The sequence below is a fragment of the Dipteris shenzhenensis genome, chromosome 16 (genome assembly GCF_047967505.1).
Source record: "Dipteris shenzhenensis isolate YYH24624 ecotype China chromosome 16, Dip_SZ_1.0, whole genome shotgun sequence".
Lineage (NCBI taxonomy): Eukaryota > Viridiplantae > Streptophyta > Polypodiopsida > Gleicheniales > Dipteridaceae > Dipteris > Dipteris shenzhenensis.
The window spans coordinates 19,036,408-19,057,178 of record NC_141611.1 but is presented as its reverse complement, the minus strand read 5'-3'; the positions used below and the strand labels follow the sequence as shown (position 1 = coordinate 19,057,178).

The window sequence follows — 20,771 nt, the reverse complement described above, 5'->3', positions numbered from 1 at the left end:
TTAAACAAGTCCACAAAAACTGTGAGAGGCATGCATAAAGAAATTTTTACTATCCTAGTGGCAATATTGGGCCTCAGAGCTTTTTGTACTTCTGTAAAAAGCTTCGCCCTATATGCCTCTATAACACTAGAATGTGGGTGAGGCCAATCCACTGAATTCCATGCCGGAAGGTCTTGTTTTATTAATACACCATGTGTGTTAGCTTTGTCCAGCAACTGATAAAAATGATCAGTAAAAAATATACCCGATTGAGCTAGCTCTGTTGCATCTCGACCTTGGTATTGTTGTTCTCCTATCGATCCATGCAGAACATCTATAAATCCCAGAATACAATCGACGTTTTGCCATGTCTCATATGATGAAGGATATAAATCTAAAATAAAACAACACAAGAATGTCAATAAGCTAAGAGAGAAAGCTTCATCTTAAAAATCCATACACCTCGTAAAGAAAAAAACCACAATAGAAAAATATACAATTAGGCCTGTGTTGCGGAAGATTTTTTGGATAGTCTCGCAACACAAGTCTTTTATGCATATACACGTGCTGAATCAAAACTTCTTTCACGGATATCTTCCCTTTGGTGATTTTAAAATCTCGTACTCTTCCCTTCCATGATGCCAAGAAAATGTTTTTTGTCTGGGGTCTTTTTCTTTTGCTAGGTTGCATGAGCACCCATGCTCCTTTCGAAACACTAAACCTTTCCCAAGTTCCTTCCGTTTTGACTGTACTTGAATTCTCTACCGACGAAATAGAAGAAGCAGGTCGACGGGGTAAGGATGTTTGGTATAATTCTGCCTTCGTAGCATTATCATCCACAGAGCGTCTTCCACAAGAACGGCCGTGGTTTTGGTTCACCATGGAGATTTTCTGAATCTGTAACAATTGCAAAGTAATGTAACTAAGATAACAATTTGAAGTTTCAAGAAAGAGAAAGTGGGTAGACAGACAGTTGATGAGAAACATCTTACTCTACGTCAAACAGGATCAAGGGAGCAGTTTTGGAAAAGAAAGGCTGCTGCACAATGAGGCAATGGTGTAGAATGGTAGACCTTTCGCACAAAAGGCGGCACAACATTTCAAAGTTCAAAGGAAGGTGGAAGCGGGAAGGCCCTTGTCAGATAAAATATTCTATCTTCTTGTCTAAAGATCTTGTGAGAATAAAAAACCAATCTCCACATTAATGTAGCACGCTTGTACCTACATATTAAGTATTGTTTCTTTTTTCTATTTTCTCTTATTTTCGTGAATTTTCAACGTTACGTTGGCCCTCTATTGATTGGTTGAGAGCTTATTTTTCCAAACCGTAAAAGGCCCCAAAATGAGCTCCCTTTTTTCCTAATGACCACTGTTGGGCATTGATGATGTCAGTGGGGGAGTTTCCCCATTTTTTGAGCGAAGCCAAATCCGAGCGAAACATTGCAAAAATTGTTTGAATTTTGAGTTTCCATGCAGAGATTTGAAGATTTAAACAAGACCTTATGATTTTCATTTGAGTCACTAATAGAATGCATTCCTTCCTTATGAAAAGTGTATGATTTCTCATTAGTTCAATAGAATCTACATGATACAGGAGTCTTGTGGAGAAGTTAAACTCCATTCAACACATGTCATATGATATTCCATGTCATTCTACACGTGTCTAAACTCCATTCTGTGACAAAATTTTTTTGCCTCAAGTTTGACCTCCTCATAATAATCATACAAAGAGCACTCTGGAGGAACAACCACTGTGCCCATGATATCCTGAAGATCAATAAGAAGCTCCTGGGCTTTCTGACCAATTTTTTCAAGAAGCGCTTCTCTTCGCAACCAACTAAAACAAGAATTTGAAATTTAACATCAAGAAACAAAAATGAATATAAGACATAGATTAATGTAATAACAACTAAAGACTTACACTCTATATGTGTGATCCCCTCGAGCAAGGCCATAAGCTGCCTTGGTTGCCTTGCTTGCCTCCAGTAAGGACAACCATACTATCTTTGTATGAATGGGGGCATCATACAATGCTAGCGTGCTCAATTTGTCCAATGTGGCAAAGCTATTGGGTCCCCAACCAAAAGATAGCACTTTTGCCCGCCATTCATCTCCCAATTTTGGGTCAAGTATGTTCAACATCTAAGGGGAAAGAAGAAATCACACAATAACGACCTAAGAATCATTGATCAAATTCAAACACATAGAATGGAAAATCATCTTGCCTATTTTTATTCGTACACATGAAGTAATGAATTACCTTGCCTGTCCTATCACCATAACAAGCAGCGAGCTCTCCAAGCTCCTTCTCCTCAAGCTTCTAAAGCTCTTCCATAAAACAAGTCAATTTTGCTTGCTCAAGCTTCTTGTTTAATGATTGGGATATCTGAACTATCAACCAAAAAATAAACATGTGAGTAAAGAAACCCCACAAATAGAATGACTAACAAGATGCATCAACCAAACAAATGTAACTTACATTGTACATCAACTTCCCAAGGTATCTTCTGCTAAGAGGATACCAAGGCTCACTCCCCTTAGTATATTTTTTCCGTATTTGAAATATTAACTTCCTATCCTTCTCAGGAAGTTCCTTCATGTGGCTTTCATGATCAACAGAACAAATATTCAAGCAATTAATGAGCTCATCCCTAGTAGATATGACCACCAATGCATGTGTATTCATGCTTAAATATAAAAGCATGTCAAAACCAATTAAGCCATAAGTCCCAAAGAAGAGAAAACCCAAGAAAGATAAATTTGAAGCACTTACAAGTTCATTCTTTGCCGGGTAGAAAGCAAAGCTATTTTGCTAACTCTTGCTAGATCAATAATAGTATACAAAATCCTATAATGTTTCTCTCTAGTATGGGAGTATCTCTCTCTTATCATAGATTGCCATGCAACTGTTTGATGGTTTCCCTCCTAGACATAGAACATTATGTTTGAAAGATTATGATGAATTTGACTTCCTGATATGTCTGCTTCATATTCTTCATTCACAATTCTCCAAATGAGATCTCATCCTCGCATAATGTCCTCAGATACAAATGTCTACTCTCTAGCAGATGTCCAGCATGAAACTATGAAATCTCCTTTCTCCTACACATACCCTTCTCTTCCAAAAGCAGCCTTCAATCCAGACACATCATCTCTTAGTCCCCTCACTTTTGCATATGGGATCACTCGGCATAATGGAATGGGAGGGGACTCAAAGCAACTGAACATTCTAGTCTTATGCAAAATATCCTCTCCTTTATCTAAGTACAATCTATGCTAACGTATTGTCTCTTCTCCAAGAGGTGCAAAATCTCTGGACGTACAATGTAAGGAATAATCTGCATAGATGCCTTGTCGGGACCCACACGAGTATCTATTTCATCACATTCCCACCTTCTTGGCTCTACATTTCTTCTAGGACAAGTGGATCCTTTGAGCTTTCAAATGTTCAGGAGATGGCTCTCTTCCCTTTCTTTGGCCCCCTCTTCTACCTCGTTTGCTCCCTCTTGGTTTTCCTCGACTTGTAGGACTGCTTCAAAAAACAAAGAAGTCTAGCATTAGAAAGTAGTAAACAAATTTGGAAAACATAAACAGTTCTTAACTGCAATAATAGATCACAAAATTTAAAAATTAAAAAAACAACATTCATTCAAATTCCAACAAGCTTGCTACACAACGCATTGCATGCAACTCAGTGGGATGAATGAAACACAATGGATAGAATGCCAAGAAATGGAATGCATGCTACTTTATGGAATGCAAGGTACACAATGCGAATACTCATGCTACTCTCTGACCCTCCAATATTTGTTCATCCACAGTAATAGAATCTTCACCCACATCCTATCTAAGCTTCAAAATTTTATCTTTTCCCTTTGTAGAACCACATCTGATTAGTATCAATGACCATGTGGTCTCCTGACCACCATAAATAAAATGTAGAATGGGTGTGAGGGGATATAAGCAATTTACCATTGACATGAGCATAGCATTGATCAATGACCACTAACATGAGCTTGTGCATTCCATTCCACCATGCCATAGGCCATGGCCATTGCATTCCATTGATGCCTTTGAGTAGATAGCCATTGCACAAGGCTATGAATAAGAGTATGCACTCTGAGGGATAGTTTCACCATGGACATATAATATTGACCATAGGACTATTAAACTCAATGCTATCATCATTTGCAATTTGGAATATATCACTTGGTATTAATAGCCAGAAGTGTACGTGAGGCCACTGGCAATGCATTTGTAAATATGGTTTTGCAAAAGGTGCAGCAATCTTGCAGCAGGGAATACCTGGAGTAAGCATTCCATTCCATATGCTAGCAGATGAAAAGCAAAGCAAGCATCCACAAATAAGCACATCAATGTTCATTTCTAGTAAAATGGATAGCAAGAATTTCCATTAAATTGGATGGGAAAGCCACCAATTTATGTATATGATTTTTCATGGATCCCCAGTGGAAAGCTTTGCCACTTAAATAGATGGGAATGCCACCATAATCTCTAGATGATGTACCAAAAGACCCACAAGGAAAACAACAATGCCTTCCATCAATGCCTCACAAATGCAAGCTAGTGAATGCCTCACAATTCCACAATGCCAACCCTCCAATATATTCCATGCATTCTGAGGGACAGTTACACCTAGGACAGAGCATCTTGCCATAGGACTATGAGATTCAACATGGCTATCAACATTGACAATTTGGAATATGTCTTGGCACTATTAGCCAGTTTGATAGCCTTTGTAAAAGGCTTTGGTGTTGAGAATGCATTCTTAGAGTAGGTAAAACCAGGCCATGGCACCACGGCCTTGTTTTACCTACTCCAAGAATGCAATAAAGCAATGCCCCATGATTACTACTCAATGCAAGTTTGCTAGTTGAGAATCAACATGGCTATACATGTGTAGCAATGCTTACAACCTTAAAAGTTTGGAAAAGCTCCATGCAAAAAAGCCAAAAGAGCAACATGAGGCAAATGGAAGATGCAAAACATTGGAATATATCTATGGGTTTGATAGCCTTTACAAAAGGCTTTGGTGATGAGAATGCATTCTTGAAGTAGGTAAAAACAAGCCATGGTGCCACGGCCTGGTTTTACCCACTCCAAGAATGCAATAAAGCAATGCAAGCCTATACCACATTAATGATCAATGCTACAATGATTAATGCCCCATCCTACCCCATCAATGATCAATGCTACAATGATCACATACATCAATGGTCAATACTCCATCAATGATCATGTACATCAATGATCAATGCTCAATGCATGTTTGCTAGATTAGAATCAATATGGCTATACATGTGTAGCAATGCTTACAACCTTAAAAGTTTGGAAAAGCTCCATGCAAAAAAGCAAGAAGATCAACATGAGGCAAATGGAAGATGCAAAACATTGGAATATGGCTATGGGATTGATAGCCTTTCTAAAAAGGCTTTGGTGTTGAGAATGCATTCTTGGAGTAGGTAAAACCATTCTGTGGCACCACAGCCTAGTTTTACCTACTACAAGAATGCAATAAAGCAATGCAAGCCTCACATATGCAAGCATATCTATGATTATGATCAATGCCCCATCAATGCCACATTAATGCAAGCATATCAACAAATCAACATATCTATGATTATGATGAATGCCCCATCAATGTCACATTAATGATCAATGCTACAATGATCAATGCCCCATCAATGATCAATGCTACAATGATCACATACATCAATGATCAATGCTCCATCAATGATCATGTACAAAGATCAATGCTCAATGCATGTCTGCTAGATGAGAATCACAATGGCTATACACGTGTAGCAATTCTTACCACCTTAAAAGTTTGGAAAAGCTCCATGCAAAAAAGCCAAAAGATTAACATGAGGCAAATGGAAGATGTAAAACATTGGAATAGAGCTATGGGTTTGATACCTTTGTAAAAGGCTTTGGTGTTCTACTATGGGATTGATGAAAATTTGATAGGGGAAGAAGGAGAAGCATTCATGAAAGGAAGTTCATAATATGGATGGAATGGAAATTAACAAGCGACTGTCTGCATGTCAAATTTCATGGATCAATTAGGGCCCATTGCATCTCGTATGTGGCTACGATAGCAACAGTTACAAGAACATGATGTAGAACCGCGTACTGTTGAAACAACAATAAGAGCTAAACCCTCTGAGGCAAATAGTAACGCCCCAATGCCGTCTCAAGATGGCACTGGTACGGCTTCATCGAATGAGCAGTTACAGTGCTCTCTGGTTTCGGTAATCGAAACTATGACATTGGCTTAGTCGCAAAACAACCATCACTTATAGTATGACCCAGTTCAAGTCGAAGGGACTAGACAAAGGAATCTAGCCACAAAATTTTAAGACTAGGAAATTCATATGCCAGTAGCAAAGGGATTGGAACCCATAGTTGAGGAAGTAGCCGAAGAATCCGACGATGATCAACACTTTTGTAGTACTCATTGTAGTTTGTGGTATTCGAATCCAGCATCAACCAAAGGAGCAACCGGGACCATCACCCTCCGAGAGGTACTAGATCGGACCAACGAACAAAGGAGAAAGAAGAGGCTGGTACAAAAGCCAAAACGTGCATTAATGGAAGACTTAGTAGGACCCAACACTGAGGTGAACCCATTTAAGAAGTTCACTTCAAATGTTGCAAATTTATTCAATCCAAACAAGCATAAAGATCCATTAAGTCAGTTCTTCTCACAAAAATTTCTTAATTCGATACTAGCAATCATAGTGAGTCACGACAACTCAGTTGCTCCATGGAATAAATAAGATTACATAAACCCAATAATACCAATTAATCCAATCATTCAGCCACAAGAGCTAGCAGTGCCACAAGTGTTAGCAGTGCCAGTAGTGCTAGTAGTGCCAGTAGTGCCAATAGTGCCACAAGTGCTAGCAGTGCCAGCAGTGCCAATAGTGCCAATAGTGCCAATAGTGCCACAAGTGCCATAGTGCTAGCAGTGCTACTAGTGCTACTAGTGCCAGTAGTGCCACAAGTGCCAATAGTACCAACAGTGGCACCGATTCCACTGGCTAACCCAATGAATCCAAACACAATAAGTTTGAAGTGCAAGTTTTCCAAGTTCACGTGTCAAAAAAAAAGGACGATTGGATAGCCACGTAGCACAATTTGAGACCCAATGGCTAGTGAGCGACACAATGTTTGGGGATCCAAAAAATTTACAACAACTTGCAAGTACCTTGAGTGGTAAGGCGATGAACTAGTTCCAACCAGTATGGCCTCATATAGTTCATGGATTATCCAGAATTGAAGACAGCTTTCTTGTGTACATTTCGTAAACAAAAAAACCCCAAATGACATCCACAAAAAATTGCAAGAACTCCGATAGAAGAAATTGATGGTGGAAGATTACGCACAAAAGTTTTGGAACCTAAATGCTAGGTTGGATGCGGGGGAAAGACCCACAACCAAGATATTGGAAGAATATTTTTACAAAGGATTGAGACAAGAGATACGTGGCTTAGTAAGTGGATTGGAAATATAAGGTGTTAATGGCTTCAATGATTTGATAGACACATCTAAAATAGCAAAACAAAGATGGAGATAGTTTAAAAGTTAATCCAAGGGCAATGATTTAGACTGTGAGATTGATTCTGACACAAATGAATTTGGAAGTGATACAAACGAGGATACCAAATTGGGAAGTGAGGATTCAGAAGAGGATGAGGATGAAAAGTCCAAAAAGAAGCAAAAACATAAGAAAAAGAAGTCTAGCAAGAAAGAGACAAAGAATTCAAGAAAGGAGAAGAAATCAAAAGAGAAAACAAGTGATATAGAGAAACTCTTGGATGAGAAATTGAAGGGTTTGGGAGCACTGAAGTCAGTGGCTCAAGCAAAGTGCGAGATCTGCATAAAGTATCACCCAACTAGGGTCTCTTGTATTACCCCAATGCTCGAATGAAACCGACACAACAGGTACCCCGACCACCGGCAACAACCGGCGCTAATCAAGTGGCCATCAACCTAGTAGTGGTGTAGAACGTGACCCTGATTCAACAAAGGAATAATTGGAATTAGAGAGGCAACTAGAACTAGAGGGGGAATCGGAACCCGCAAGCGTAGGGTCTAGGGCCAACACAATTCCGAGATATCTAAAGATTATAGGTAGTGTTTAGAGAACAGACGGTAAGGCTTGGAATGCCCACTATGGTGTAAACATAGAATAGAGTGAGTTTTGGAGATCACGTGTGGCCACCAAGGTGGGGACCGCATCCACAGGACCAACCACTAGCACAAACAACTACAGTACTAAGTGAAGAATGGGGAGATACCTCCATGGTTCGGATGAAATCTATAGCACAGTTTACGAATGGCAGTAGTGCAACTACTCAACATGCACGAAGCAAGCAGGATTTCCATAGAAGGAACCAGAGAAGATCAACATGTATGTTGTAATACGATCCAAGGGTCTAGTTCGAGAACTTGTAGAGGAAGTGCAACCAAAGAAGGAGAAATGTCTGAAGTGGAAGGACCAAGAGGAGGTTCGGACGGCGACATAAAAGCAAATTGATAAAATGCAAGGGGATGGGCAACAACAAGCCAAACAACAATCAATCATATTAGAATGGGAACCTAGATTCTCTTCTCCCACAGCCAGCACAAAGCTAGAGAAGGAGACAGAAGTAAACCCTATAGTTTGGAATTAGGACAAAACTCCTCGATTGGAGAACTTAATGAAAGGATTGTTGACAGCCCTTAAGAAGGTGGAGGGGAAGATTCCAATGGAGCACCTATTAGAAATGGCACAAAAGTAAGAAAGAGATTGGTGTGGTGGATCTAATGTGGCCCCACCTAGAGTTCCAACCTCAAGAATTCATACCACCAAGTCGATTAGAGAGGGAGGCACCAATTATATGCTGGGCAAAACCCAAGGATGTGGATTATATGGTACCAGTGGGTAAGAATTTGATGCATGTGTTGGTAGTGGGGGATCTGGGGTCAACATTCTACCACAATACATGTTTAGGTGGTTGGGACTTTCCAAAGTGGAACCTTCCTCATTTTAGGCTCACATGGTGGACCAGAGGAGAACTCAGCCAACAAGAATAATATGGAATCAGTTGATGCGCATGCAGAGTATGGTGTTTCATATTAATTTTGTAATCCTACAAATGGAGGAAGAGGCTGTGCATTACCCTATGTTGCTAAGAAGGCCATGGTTCAAGGCAAAGGCCAGGTAAAACAAGATTGGGGATCTTCGATGATCACAATATAGAATGGAAAAAAGAAGCTAAAAATGCAAATGATTCCCAACACCACCTTACAAAAGAAACAATGACTGGTAATGGCCCAAGGGGTGAATGTGGGATAGAGTTGGATGACAATGAGGAGCAGAGTTCCTACATGCCAATCCATTAGTGGTCCCACTATTCGAGATAGAGATAGAGCAACAGGGTGAAACAATCTATCACAAAAGTGCACATAGTTAGAGCAAAAGATATGAGGGATTTGAATCAGAAGAGGAACAACCTACCATACCAAATGCCAAACGAGATGAGGGGGAGATTACATTATATAAAAAATATGGAGAGGAGCTAATCTTGAAAGCTGAATCGGCGTATGAAGATCAGATGCAGAGAACATCAAGGGTGAGAGAAGACGACTTGGAGGAGTTCAACCTGGGAACAAAGGCAGAACTGAAATCGGTTAAAGTGAGCGAATTTGCTACTGAAGCATTCATACACGAATTGGTAAAGTTGTTGCAAGAATATAAGGATGTATTTACATGGAAGAATATGGATATGAGGGGAGTAGATCCAGCTCTCTGTGTTCACTGTATTAAATTGAAAAAAGATGCCAAGCCTGTGATTCAACAACGGTATCGAATGAACCCAAATTATGCAAAGCAGCTGAAGAAGGAGATAGACAAGCTATTGAGGGTAGGATTCATTTATCTAATAGATAAAGTCACATGGTTAACACCGATTGTTATTGTGCCAAAGAAAAATGGGAAGCTTCGGATCTGTGTGGATTACAGGAAGCTGAATGTAGTAAACAATTATGGCTCTAATTCCTTTAGCTTTTTGTGATACGCTGCTAGGTGTGGTGGCAGGGCATGAACTGTACAGTTTCTTAGAAAATTAGATACAAATGGCCAAGGAAGATAAAGACAAAACAACATTTGTCACGAAATGGGGAGTGTAAGCCAGCAACATTATGACATTTGGGTTGAAGAATGCACTACCAGCATTCCAATCATGGATCCAGAGGGTCTTTGTGAACCATATCTAACCACATTCATGCGGGTGTTCCTGGATGACTTCAGCGTGTTTAAAAAGAAAGCTGAGCACCTAGATCCATTTTTGAGCAGTGCATAAGCGCAAGTTAAGCCTAAAGAGAGGAGTGTTACTAGGTAACATTATTTCAGAAGAGGGAATGACAATAGATCCCAGGAAAATGGAAGCCATCCAGAAGGCCTAGGTCCCGTGGAATGTTAAGGAGTTACAGAGATTTGTAGGTCAAGTGAAGTGGCAAGATCGGTTTTTGCAATATCTATTGTATGTTTGCCAACCTCTCACCAAGCTGAGTAAGAAGAATGCTCCATTTATTTGGGGGCCAAAACAAGAGAAAGTGTTCCAAATATTGAAGAAGATCGTCGTAGTTGCCCCAATACTACAGTCATCGGATTGGAGTCTGGACTTCCATGTGTTTGTGGATGCATCAGACATTTCCATCAGTGTAATCTGGATGCAAAAATGACGCAAGGGATGGTATCAGCCAGTGTACTATGCAAGACATACACTCACTAGTGCAGAAAAGAGCTATTCAGTCATGGAGAGAGAAGGTCTTGGAATGATTTATTATCTACGCAAATTTTATCATTACCTATTGGGAAACAAGATTGTATTCCATGTAGATCATCAGGCCTTGTTGTACTTGGCAAACAATGTGCAACCAATTGGGAGATTGGCACGATGGATACTCCTTTTGCAAGAATTTGACTACACGATAGGGCATACACCAAGAATCCAGCACTTGGTGGCATTTTACCTGAGCAGGTTAGAATCAGGTGAGGTACCTCTAGAAGGCATCTCGGATGATTCACCAGATGCATAGTTTTTTGCAATAGAGCCTATTCAAGGGATGTATTGGTATGACAACATGATACAGTTTTGGATGGATTGGGTTGTCTCGAAAGAAATGTCTCAAGATCATAGGAGAAGGATGGCACGAAGAGCCATCCGTTTGTGGTAATTGCCGGTATGTTATATTGCTGAGGGGTAGATCAAGTGTTATGGCTATGTGTTCAGAAGCATGCATAGAATGTGGTGCTAATAGAAGCGCATCAAGGGGTATCTGGTGGTCATTTTGTAGGAGAGATTACAATGAAAAAAATATTCCAGGTAAGTTTGTGGTGGCCTATAGTTATCAAGGATGCACATGAGTTCGCGAAGTAGTGTGACATGAAGTTGGGGGTCATAAACTTCATGCACCTCTTCACTTCCTACTACTTTTGAACTGAGTGACAAAGATATTTATCATTGAGAAAGGGACATTAAAAAGAAGCTTTTATGCCAAGATACCACACCATACTTTCCTCCCTTAGATGAGAATGAAGATGGTAACATCCCAAGTGATGTTGTACACTCAAGCATAAGGAGAAGGAAAGGATCAACAGAGGCCATAATCTCAGTAAGCCGGTCTACACCAAAGAGAAGAGCAATCTGTTGTTGAAAGAAGATCTTACGGCTCAACATGACATGAACCAATATATATCGAGGAGTTAGAAGGGGCTGATTGGGTCAGATAGGTAGGCTCCGAGGAAACATTGCACCTCCTTCATAGATACCTTTACATTTAGCTTAAAACACTCTGCAAACTATCATTAGACACAAAGGCCTGTAACTTCTAGTAGAGACATGACCCTAAAGATTCAAACACATATAGAGATGCGGCTTGAGATGGGCTTCGTGTTGATATAAGTTTCGTAAGAAACAAAGAAGCAGCTAGAAAGTTATGAGTGGTTTACTAGACGAGGGTAAAAATTATCATAAAAACAAGCTATCAAACACCGAGACTCATAGCTTTTTGATGTAGTATCTGATTCAAGATCTAATAACACAAAGACATGTGCCTTGAAGAGAGCTTTGCGTGATATAGGTTTCATCAAAATCAGACTAACAGCGGAAAGTTATGAACAAAACACTAATAGGGGGTCAAACTGTCATGAAAACTGTCCTCCACCCATGCTAATTTCGCCTGAGCAGGATGCTCCCTCAAGACTCCACCTTCATCAATGATCCACCACTCATAGAGTTCGCTTAGAATAGGGTAAGTAACTCCCTTAGTGACTCGAGAAATGGATGGAGCATGTGTGTGCAATGAGTGGCTGAATAGAAAGAACTTTTAAGGCTTTGAAAGAAAGAAAAGTATCACTTGATACTCAAACTCTTATCAAACATAGAAGAAAACAATACCAATGCCAAATAAAAAATATCAATTTTTGGTGTCACATCTTTCCCCCCCAGCAGATCCTCTCTAGTGACAAAGAGGGTCTACTGGCCCTCAAGGTGGTTGAGCATAGAAGAATTTAAGGCAATACTCATTGGTGCGTCCAGGTATTGCCATGCCGTCAACATCCTCAAGTTGATAGGTTTCATTCATGAACTTCTTTTTGACTTGATATGGTCCCTCCCATCGGTCAATAAACTTTTTGTCTAGCCGCTTGTCCAAAGGACTATCAAATCTCATGACCAAATCTCCTTCTACAATGTCTTTCTTCTTGCATAATTTGGTGTCAAAACGGGCCTTGCGCCTTTTTTGAGAAGCTTCCAGGTTTTGTAAGGCTTGTAATCTGCATTCATCCAAGGCTTCTAGTTGTACCAAGCATTGAGCATAGGCATCCTCCTATCCTTCTTTTCTTGCAACAGCAGTGAGAAGACTATGTATCTCCAATTCAATGGGCAAAATGGCTTCTATTCCATACACTAGTTGGAATGGTGTAAACCCACTAGCTAGCTTGTGTGTCGTTTTGTAAGCCTATCAAACTTCTACCAAGTGCCTATCCCAATGCCTTTTCTTGGTGTCTACAAGCTTTCCCATTGAATTGCACAACAATCCATTTTTTTTCTTAGCCAAGCCATTACATTGGGATAGTATGGCGTAGACATGCTATGATTTATCTTTAGCTTATGCACCACATCTTCAATTAGTTCATTTCTAAAAGAGGTTCCTCCATTGATGAGAATTTCCAAAGGATAACCAAAGCGTGGACAAATTTGATCAAAGAGAAATTTTGCAACTGTGCTTGCCTTGCTATTGAGTGTGGCCTTGGCCTCTGCCCACCAAGTCGCATAATTTGTGGCCACTAATAAATAATGCTTGCCCTAAGATGAGCGAGGGAGTGGTCCCACAAAGTCAAACCCCACCTCTCAAATGGTCCATATGCTGGAATAGGCTTCAAGGGCCCAGAAATCAACTGTCACCTTCCAAACTTTGGCCATACTTTACAAATTCGACACCATTCATATACATCCTTATGGAGGCGTGGCCAAAAGTAACTGCATTAAGAATTCTCCTAGTTGTACTTGCTGGAGCAAAATGACCAGAGCATTCATGACACATTTCTAGAATTCTCCTAGTCTCCATGGGATGGACCACCCGACGGAGCACCTTATCTTTTCCCAATTTATAAAGAATGTCATCAACAATAGTATAGGGATAAGCCTGCCTTACCAATCTCTGCCTCTGTTGTGGAGTTAACCCTCAAGGAAACATGCCTTCTTTGACATATTGCTGAACATCTTGCAGTTCTAGCCATCCAGTGTCTACCAAAGAAACCACCCCCTGGTCTTGTACTACAATGGCTTGAGTAGCTAACTCATCTGCCTTTTGATTTTCATTTCTGTTTATATGAACAAACTTACAAAAATCAAACTGACTACATAGTGCCATAGCCTTTTGATTAAGCTCCTTCAAATGAGGACTTCTTGTCATGTAATGCCCTTGCATTTGCTTTATAATAAGCTGAGAATCTCCTCTTACTTCCAATTCTTTAACTTGACTTTGAAGACAACACTCCAAACCAAGAATCAAAGCATTATACTTAGCTGCATTGTCAGTTGTGATACCTGGAAGCTCTTGTCCTCTTGTCCACACCTCTTGACCTTCAAAATTCATCAAGACCATCCCCCCGACTCCTTGTTGGCATGAAGGACTAAAAGTACCATCAAAATACAAGATAAAAGCTATTGGTGGTGTCTCCCTTTCATCATTAATGTCCTCCTTATATTTATTTTCTTCTCTTAGATCCTGTCGTCCTATGAGCAAATCTGACATAGTGGACCTAGTGGTATTTTCAGTGACAAAAGAGAAAGAGATCTCTTGAAGCTCTGACAACCATTTTGTAAATCTCCCCCCAGGATTAGGATTGCGAACTAGATATGCTAATACAGACTGAGAGGTAAGGAAGAAAAATGGCTGAGGTAATCAATAGGAGCGAAACTTTCTGACTAAAAACACCAAAGAGAGGGCTTGCTGCTCCATTTCTTCATACCTTGTTTCCACCTTTGTAACTTGTTGACTGGCATAATAGATGGGTTGCATTCTACCTGCCTCTCCTTTTTGTAGCAATATAGCACCAACTGAATGCAAAGATACACTTGGATTTACATAAAAGTCTTGAGACCAATCAGGGGGCTTCAATATTGGGCCCTTACTCATGGCCTCCTTAAGTTGCTGAAAAGACTCTTGTTGCTTCACACCCCATTGGAAAGAAACTCAATTTCTTGTCAACGAGTTCATGGGATGCACTATCTCTATGAAATCATCACAAAAGCATTGATAATACTTGCTCTTTCCTATAATTTCGTGAACACTAGTGACACTCTCAGGACTGGACAATGCCATGATTGCTTGAACCTTGTGAGGATTCATTTGTAGGCCTTCTTTAGACACAATATGCCCCAACAAGACTACTTTTGTTTGAGCCAAATGACACTTGCTAGGATTTAGACACCCTTTTACTTCATCAATCCTAGCTAAGGCTATCTTTAACTTCTCCATGTGATCTCTACACCGAGAATAAATGCAAAAATCATCCAAAACACCCTTATGAACTTTCCCAAGTAAGGCGAGCACTAGACTCATGAACCTTTAAAATGTAGCTGGTGCATTGGTCAACCCAAAAGGCATCACTCTGCAAGCAAAAACTCCCCAAGGTGTGACAAATGATGTTTTCTTTTGATCTTCCTCCCGAATATGAATTTGAAAGTACCCAGAATACCCATCACATATAGAATACATCTCATGCCCTACTACTTGGTCTAGTATTTCATCTTGGAATGGCAAAGGAAAATGATCCCTCTTAGTGCATGCATTCAAAGGACAAAAGTCCACACAAACCCGCCACTTATTTCCTTTCTTTGGTGTGACAACTTATAGGAGATATCCATTTTGAATCATCAACAGGAAAGATGAATTCCGCCTCAAGTAGTTGTGTCACCTCTTTCTTTAGTGCCTCCACCCCCAATTGCCTTAAGTATTGCACAACTGGGCTTCAACTCAATCTTGTGCTCCACAAGAGAGACTGGTCAAACATGTGAATAGCTTGTTGCAAAGAGACATGGAAAATCATCTAACATATCCAAGTACTAGAGCTTCTCATTACCTCTGATAGAGAATCACCAAGAAGCTCTTCATTGCATTGGCGTCGTTTAGTGTGCTCCACATCCTCCACATGAAGTGTCTCTACAGGATCTTCTTGTACCACCACCTTGTTCCCTCCTGACTCATCCCGATCAGCACCAAGACAAAGACCAAAGGCCACTCCTTCCACCTCACCCTTTGAGCTCGACTCCTCGGAGCTACACCGTATCTCTTCTTCTTCATCGGCGGTTAAGTTAGAGCTCGAACTCTCTGATGTTGAAGACTCCTCCTTGACAACTTCCTTTTTGCGACTTCTGATGTTGTAGCGCACCTTCTTATCATTTTCCTGCAAAATCAATTCTCCAGTATCCCACTTTTGAATAGCCTTCACCTTGCATAGCCAAGGCCTTCCCAAAATCAATGGATAGGCACGTGCATCTGGCTTGGTAGGGATCACCTGAAAAGTAGTTGGCACAAAAATTCCACTTACATCCACTTCTAGATTCTTCACAACTCCCAAGGTCTTAACCCTAGTGTTATCAGCCAATTTGATGCGATAAGGAGAGGTAGTACTAGAGTATTTTAAATTAGCATCTATCATGGTTTTCTCACTCATGACATTTATTGATGCACCTCCATCAATGTACACATTAGAAATTACTTGACCATCAATGATCACATCAACCACAGGTACATTATCACCAACATCTATATCTACCTTTTGAACAATAGGAATGGCACTTTTCTTCTTTTCCTTCTTTGACACTCTTGTGCTTGCTAGCTTTCCCCATTCCTTCCGTAGTTTTGGAGACAAAGCAAGTAATTGACCAAAGGTGATATGAGCTTCCTTTTATTTACAGTTGGACAACAAGTCATAGCTTCCAATGCCTTGTCCTAAAGGGAAGTCTAATTGGTTAATTCTCCTTCTAGATGCCCTCTTTTTTGTAATACAGCATTCCTCTTCCTGATGTTCCTCATCTACTTCTTCCTTGCTTTCTTCTTCTTCTTTTGCTTTACCACGCCCCTGTTTAGCCATCATTACCTCTCTTTCCTCATCCCCTGAAGAAGGTTCTAACAAGGATACTTGTTTTTCTTCTTTCTTTCTCAATCCTAGGACACTCAGGGCGATAGTGACCTTTTTCATTACATTCATAGCAAGTGACCCCTTTCTTATCTTGAGGCCTATCCTCACTCTTTGGTGCTCTAGGTTGTCATGCATTAACCAAATGCAATTTCAAATCAGCAAACTTTGCCATCAATTGGGAGATATTATGATCTAACTCAGAGGACTTTGGTACTTGAGGAGTGCCCATTACCACCACCTTAGAAGTTGAAGTTGTTGAAGACACAAAAGAGGATTCGATCTTTAGAGAAGCTTCTTTCTTGGTCGCAATGCGAAGTGTCTCCATGTATGTTGTTGGATCTTTACTCATTACTTTTGAGTGAAGACGAGGCTCCAAAGCCATAACAAATTTGCTCATCTTTAAATGCTCCATCCCTATGAGATTTTGAGGGGCCGATGATGTAGATGCCATAGCTCGCAAAGCTACCCTTTCATACTTTGTCCATAAAGTTTCATATCGGATTGCCGGATTGCCAACATAGAGACCATCGTACCCTCTCCTTAATAGAACCGGTCCAGCTACAACATCAAAGCATTTGGTGACTCCACTGCCCCAAATCTATGCTTCATTACAGCCACCACTTGGTCCCAGTCCTCCTTGGTAGAGTTCAGCAAGGCCTCATGCCAACTCAAAGCTACACCTTCAAGAAAATCGAGCAAAATCTCTGCCCAATCCTTCATGGACCATCCAAAAAGCCGGCATCCTCGAACAAAATCCTGAAGATAAGACTACGGGTCTTCCCCTTGGGTCCCTCAAAACACTAGAATCTTCACCATGATGAAACACAAAAAGGAAACACCAAGATCCAAATAATATCTAAAACAAGATCCCATAGAGCCTTAGTATACCAAGACCAACTTATTATGCGTAACCACTTGTTGAAAACCCTCCGCAATGTGATCCTCAACAAAATCTTCAAAATTAAGTGACCAAGCAGTACCATGAAAACATTGTGTATACATGCATTCAAGAATCACCCTTGTCACAATTGGAAGTGCACATAACAGCTTCGAGATATTGTACTCTTCATCATTTGCATAGCAAAAGAAGTTGAAAGCATTGAGAATCACCACTCCACTGTTATAGTCAAAAACTACCCAAAGACAACTCTCTTCTTCACACCAAGCTACTAGTGCATGGAAACATTCCAATCTATCATTGTGCCTACTGCCGGCGTTGTTGATTCACCAACATATTCAAGAGTGCAAACATAAAGGATATGATCATGCTGACTGTGCGAATAGCTTGAGCATCACCTTCACAATCTTCTAGTTCTCTTAAACGGGCTGCAATCTCTTCTAACGGAGTTCTTCCAGGCCTCTTCTTTATCACATCAGAAAGCACATGCCTATACTAAGCATAACATGCAATCAAGTACACCCAAGACTGTTTAATAAGGTGGGATGAATCCAATACGAAACGTACCCGGCGTCTCCACCAAAAGATGTGACATGAAGTTGGGGGTAATAAACTTCACGCACCTCTTCACTTCCTACTGCTTTTGAACTTAGTGACAATGATATTTATCATTGATAAAGGGACATTTAAAAGAATATTTTATGCCAAGATACCACACCATACTTTCCTCCTTTAGATGAGAATAAAGATGGTAACATCCCAAGTGATGTTGTACACTCAAGCATAAGGAGAAGGAAAGGATCAGTAGAGGCCATAATCTCAGCAAGCCGGTCTGCACCAAAGGGAAGAGTGATCCGTTGTTGAAAGAAGATATTATGGCTCAACATGACATGAACTGATATATATTGAGGAGTTTGAAGAGGCTGATTGGGTCGGATGGGTAGGTTCCGAGGAAACATTGCACCTCCTTCATAGATACCTTTACACTTAGCTCAAAACACTCTGCAAACTATTATTAGACACAAAGGCCTATAACTTCTAGTAGAGACATGATACCAAATATTCAAACATAGATAGAGTTGCATCTTGAGATGTGCTTCACGCTGATATAAGTTTCGTAAGAAACAAAGAAGCGGCAAGAAAGTTATGGGCATTTTACTAGACGGGGGTAAAAACTGTCATGAAAATAGACTGTCAAACATTGAGACTCATAACTTTTTGTTGTAGTATCTGATTCAAGATCTAATAACACAAAGGTATGCATCTTGAAGAGAGCTTTGCGTGATATAAGTTTCGTCAAAATCGAACCAACGAGCGAAAAGTTATGAGCAAAACACTAACAAGGGGTCAAACTGTCATGAAAACTATCCTCCACCCATGCTAATTTTGCCTGAGCAGGATGCTCCCTCAAGACTCCACCTTCATCAACGATCCACCACTCATAGAGTTTGCTCAGAATAGGGTAAGTAACTTCCTTAGTGGCTCAAGAAATGGATAGAGCATGTGTGTGCAATGAGCGGTCGAATAGAAAGAACTTTTAAGGCTTTGAAAGAAAGAAAAGGGAAGAGAGACTCAAGAGAGGGAATACGAAGTGATCTTCATTGTCAATAGAGAGACTCCACTCCAATGTAACTCAAAATACTATAAACACAAGGGAGAAGAAGAGGTTTCATGCATACAAGAGGGAGCGAAAGCTCCAAGACTACTCATAGAGAGCGAATGAATTAGAGAGAAATGGACTCAAGAGTCTACATAAGAGAATATCTACAAGAGGGAGAGAAGGCTCATGGAAGAGGCTTGAGGAGACTAGAGCTACAGTAACATGAGACCTAATGGTGGATGAGATGATGAACAAGGGAGAGGAGGGCTCCTTTTATAGAGATTTTGTCACCCTCCTTCACCCATTTACAATTGTTGCCTATAGATTCCTTTCCCCATCAATCACATAAGCTCGTATGTCACCATCCATGTCCTTTTTGGCTACCCTTGCCATATGTCCCATCAAAAGATGCTCAAGACTCTTAAAATATTGAGAAAGTCAAGAGTCTCCCCACATGGAGCCTATAGGGACTCTCTCTTTCCCATATGTCCACATCCTCCTTATTCCACATAGGAATTCTAGAAGGATTCCTCTCAATTGCACACTCCTCCACATGCCTTCCACATGCTTGGCATGTGGCCTCTCTTATATTATTGGAACACATGGACATGAGCCCACCTCTTTATATGACTCACTCTTCCCATTTTCTAAAAACCCCATAATATCCCATACACAAATAACTCTCACCCCATACCAAGGTATTTATAATTCATACCTATGGTATTTACAATGATCCATTCTACTCATCCTCTTAATCCCATACAATATCTTAAAAAATAGAAATAAGTGAGAGCCACTAGGCTATCACTTGATACTCAAACTCTTATCAAACATAGAAGAAAACAATACCAATGCCAAATAAAATATATCAATTTTTGGCGTCACAGTAGTGTTGGTAGTGTCAGAAGGACGGTAAACGCATACAAGATGCCTTTAAACCCAATTCTTCCATTGAAACCTTTCCAAAAGTGGGGCATGGATTTTATGGGATGGTTTAAACCGGCATCCAAGTATACTAGAAATAAATACGTAGTGCTGGCTACAAACTACTTGACTAAATGGGTGGAAGCACATGCTCTTAGGGACAATACAAAAGCCAGCACATCAAAGTTTATATACAGAAATATCATCACAAGATTCAGGTGCCCAATTGAATTAGTATCGGATCAAGGAACTCACTTTTTGAACACCACAGTAAAGTAACTAACAGAGGTACACATGGCACTACATAAAATGGCCACAAGGTATCACCCACCACAAGGAAATGTAGAGGTGGAGAGTAACAACAAGATCATAAAGTGGATCTTGAAAATGACCGTATCAGAGAATCAGAGAGACTGGGATACGAAGCGATTAAATGCTATGGGCATACAGAATGGCATTTAAAGCAACTATAGGCATGACAACTGTTCCGGTTGGTATGGTCTAGAGGCAGTTGTCCCAATGGAGTTTATTGCATCAAATTTGCAGATTTTGGTGGGAAAAATGACCCCATAGGAATCCATGCAGTTTTGGCAAGAACAGTTACTTCGCTTGGAGAAAGATCATATTCAAGTCATTCAAGAATGGCG

General features: G+C 40.3%; 1 pseudogene; it reads right to left on the bottom strand.

Moving 5' to 3' along the window:
- Nucleotides 1-1,632: 1,632 nt before the first annotated feature.
- Nucleotides 1,633-2,871, bottom strand: LOC147892653 (uncharacterized; annotated as a pseudogene).
- Nucleotides 2,872-20,771: the final 17,900 nt, after the last annotated feature.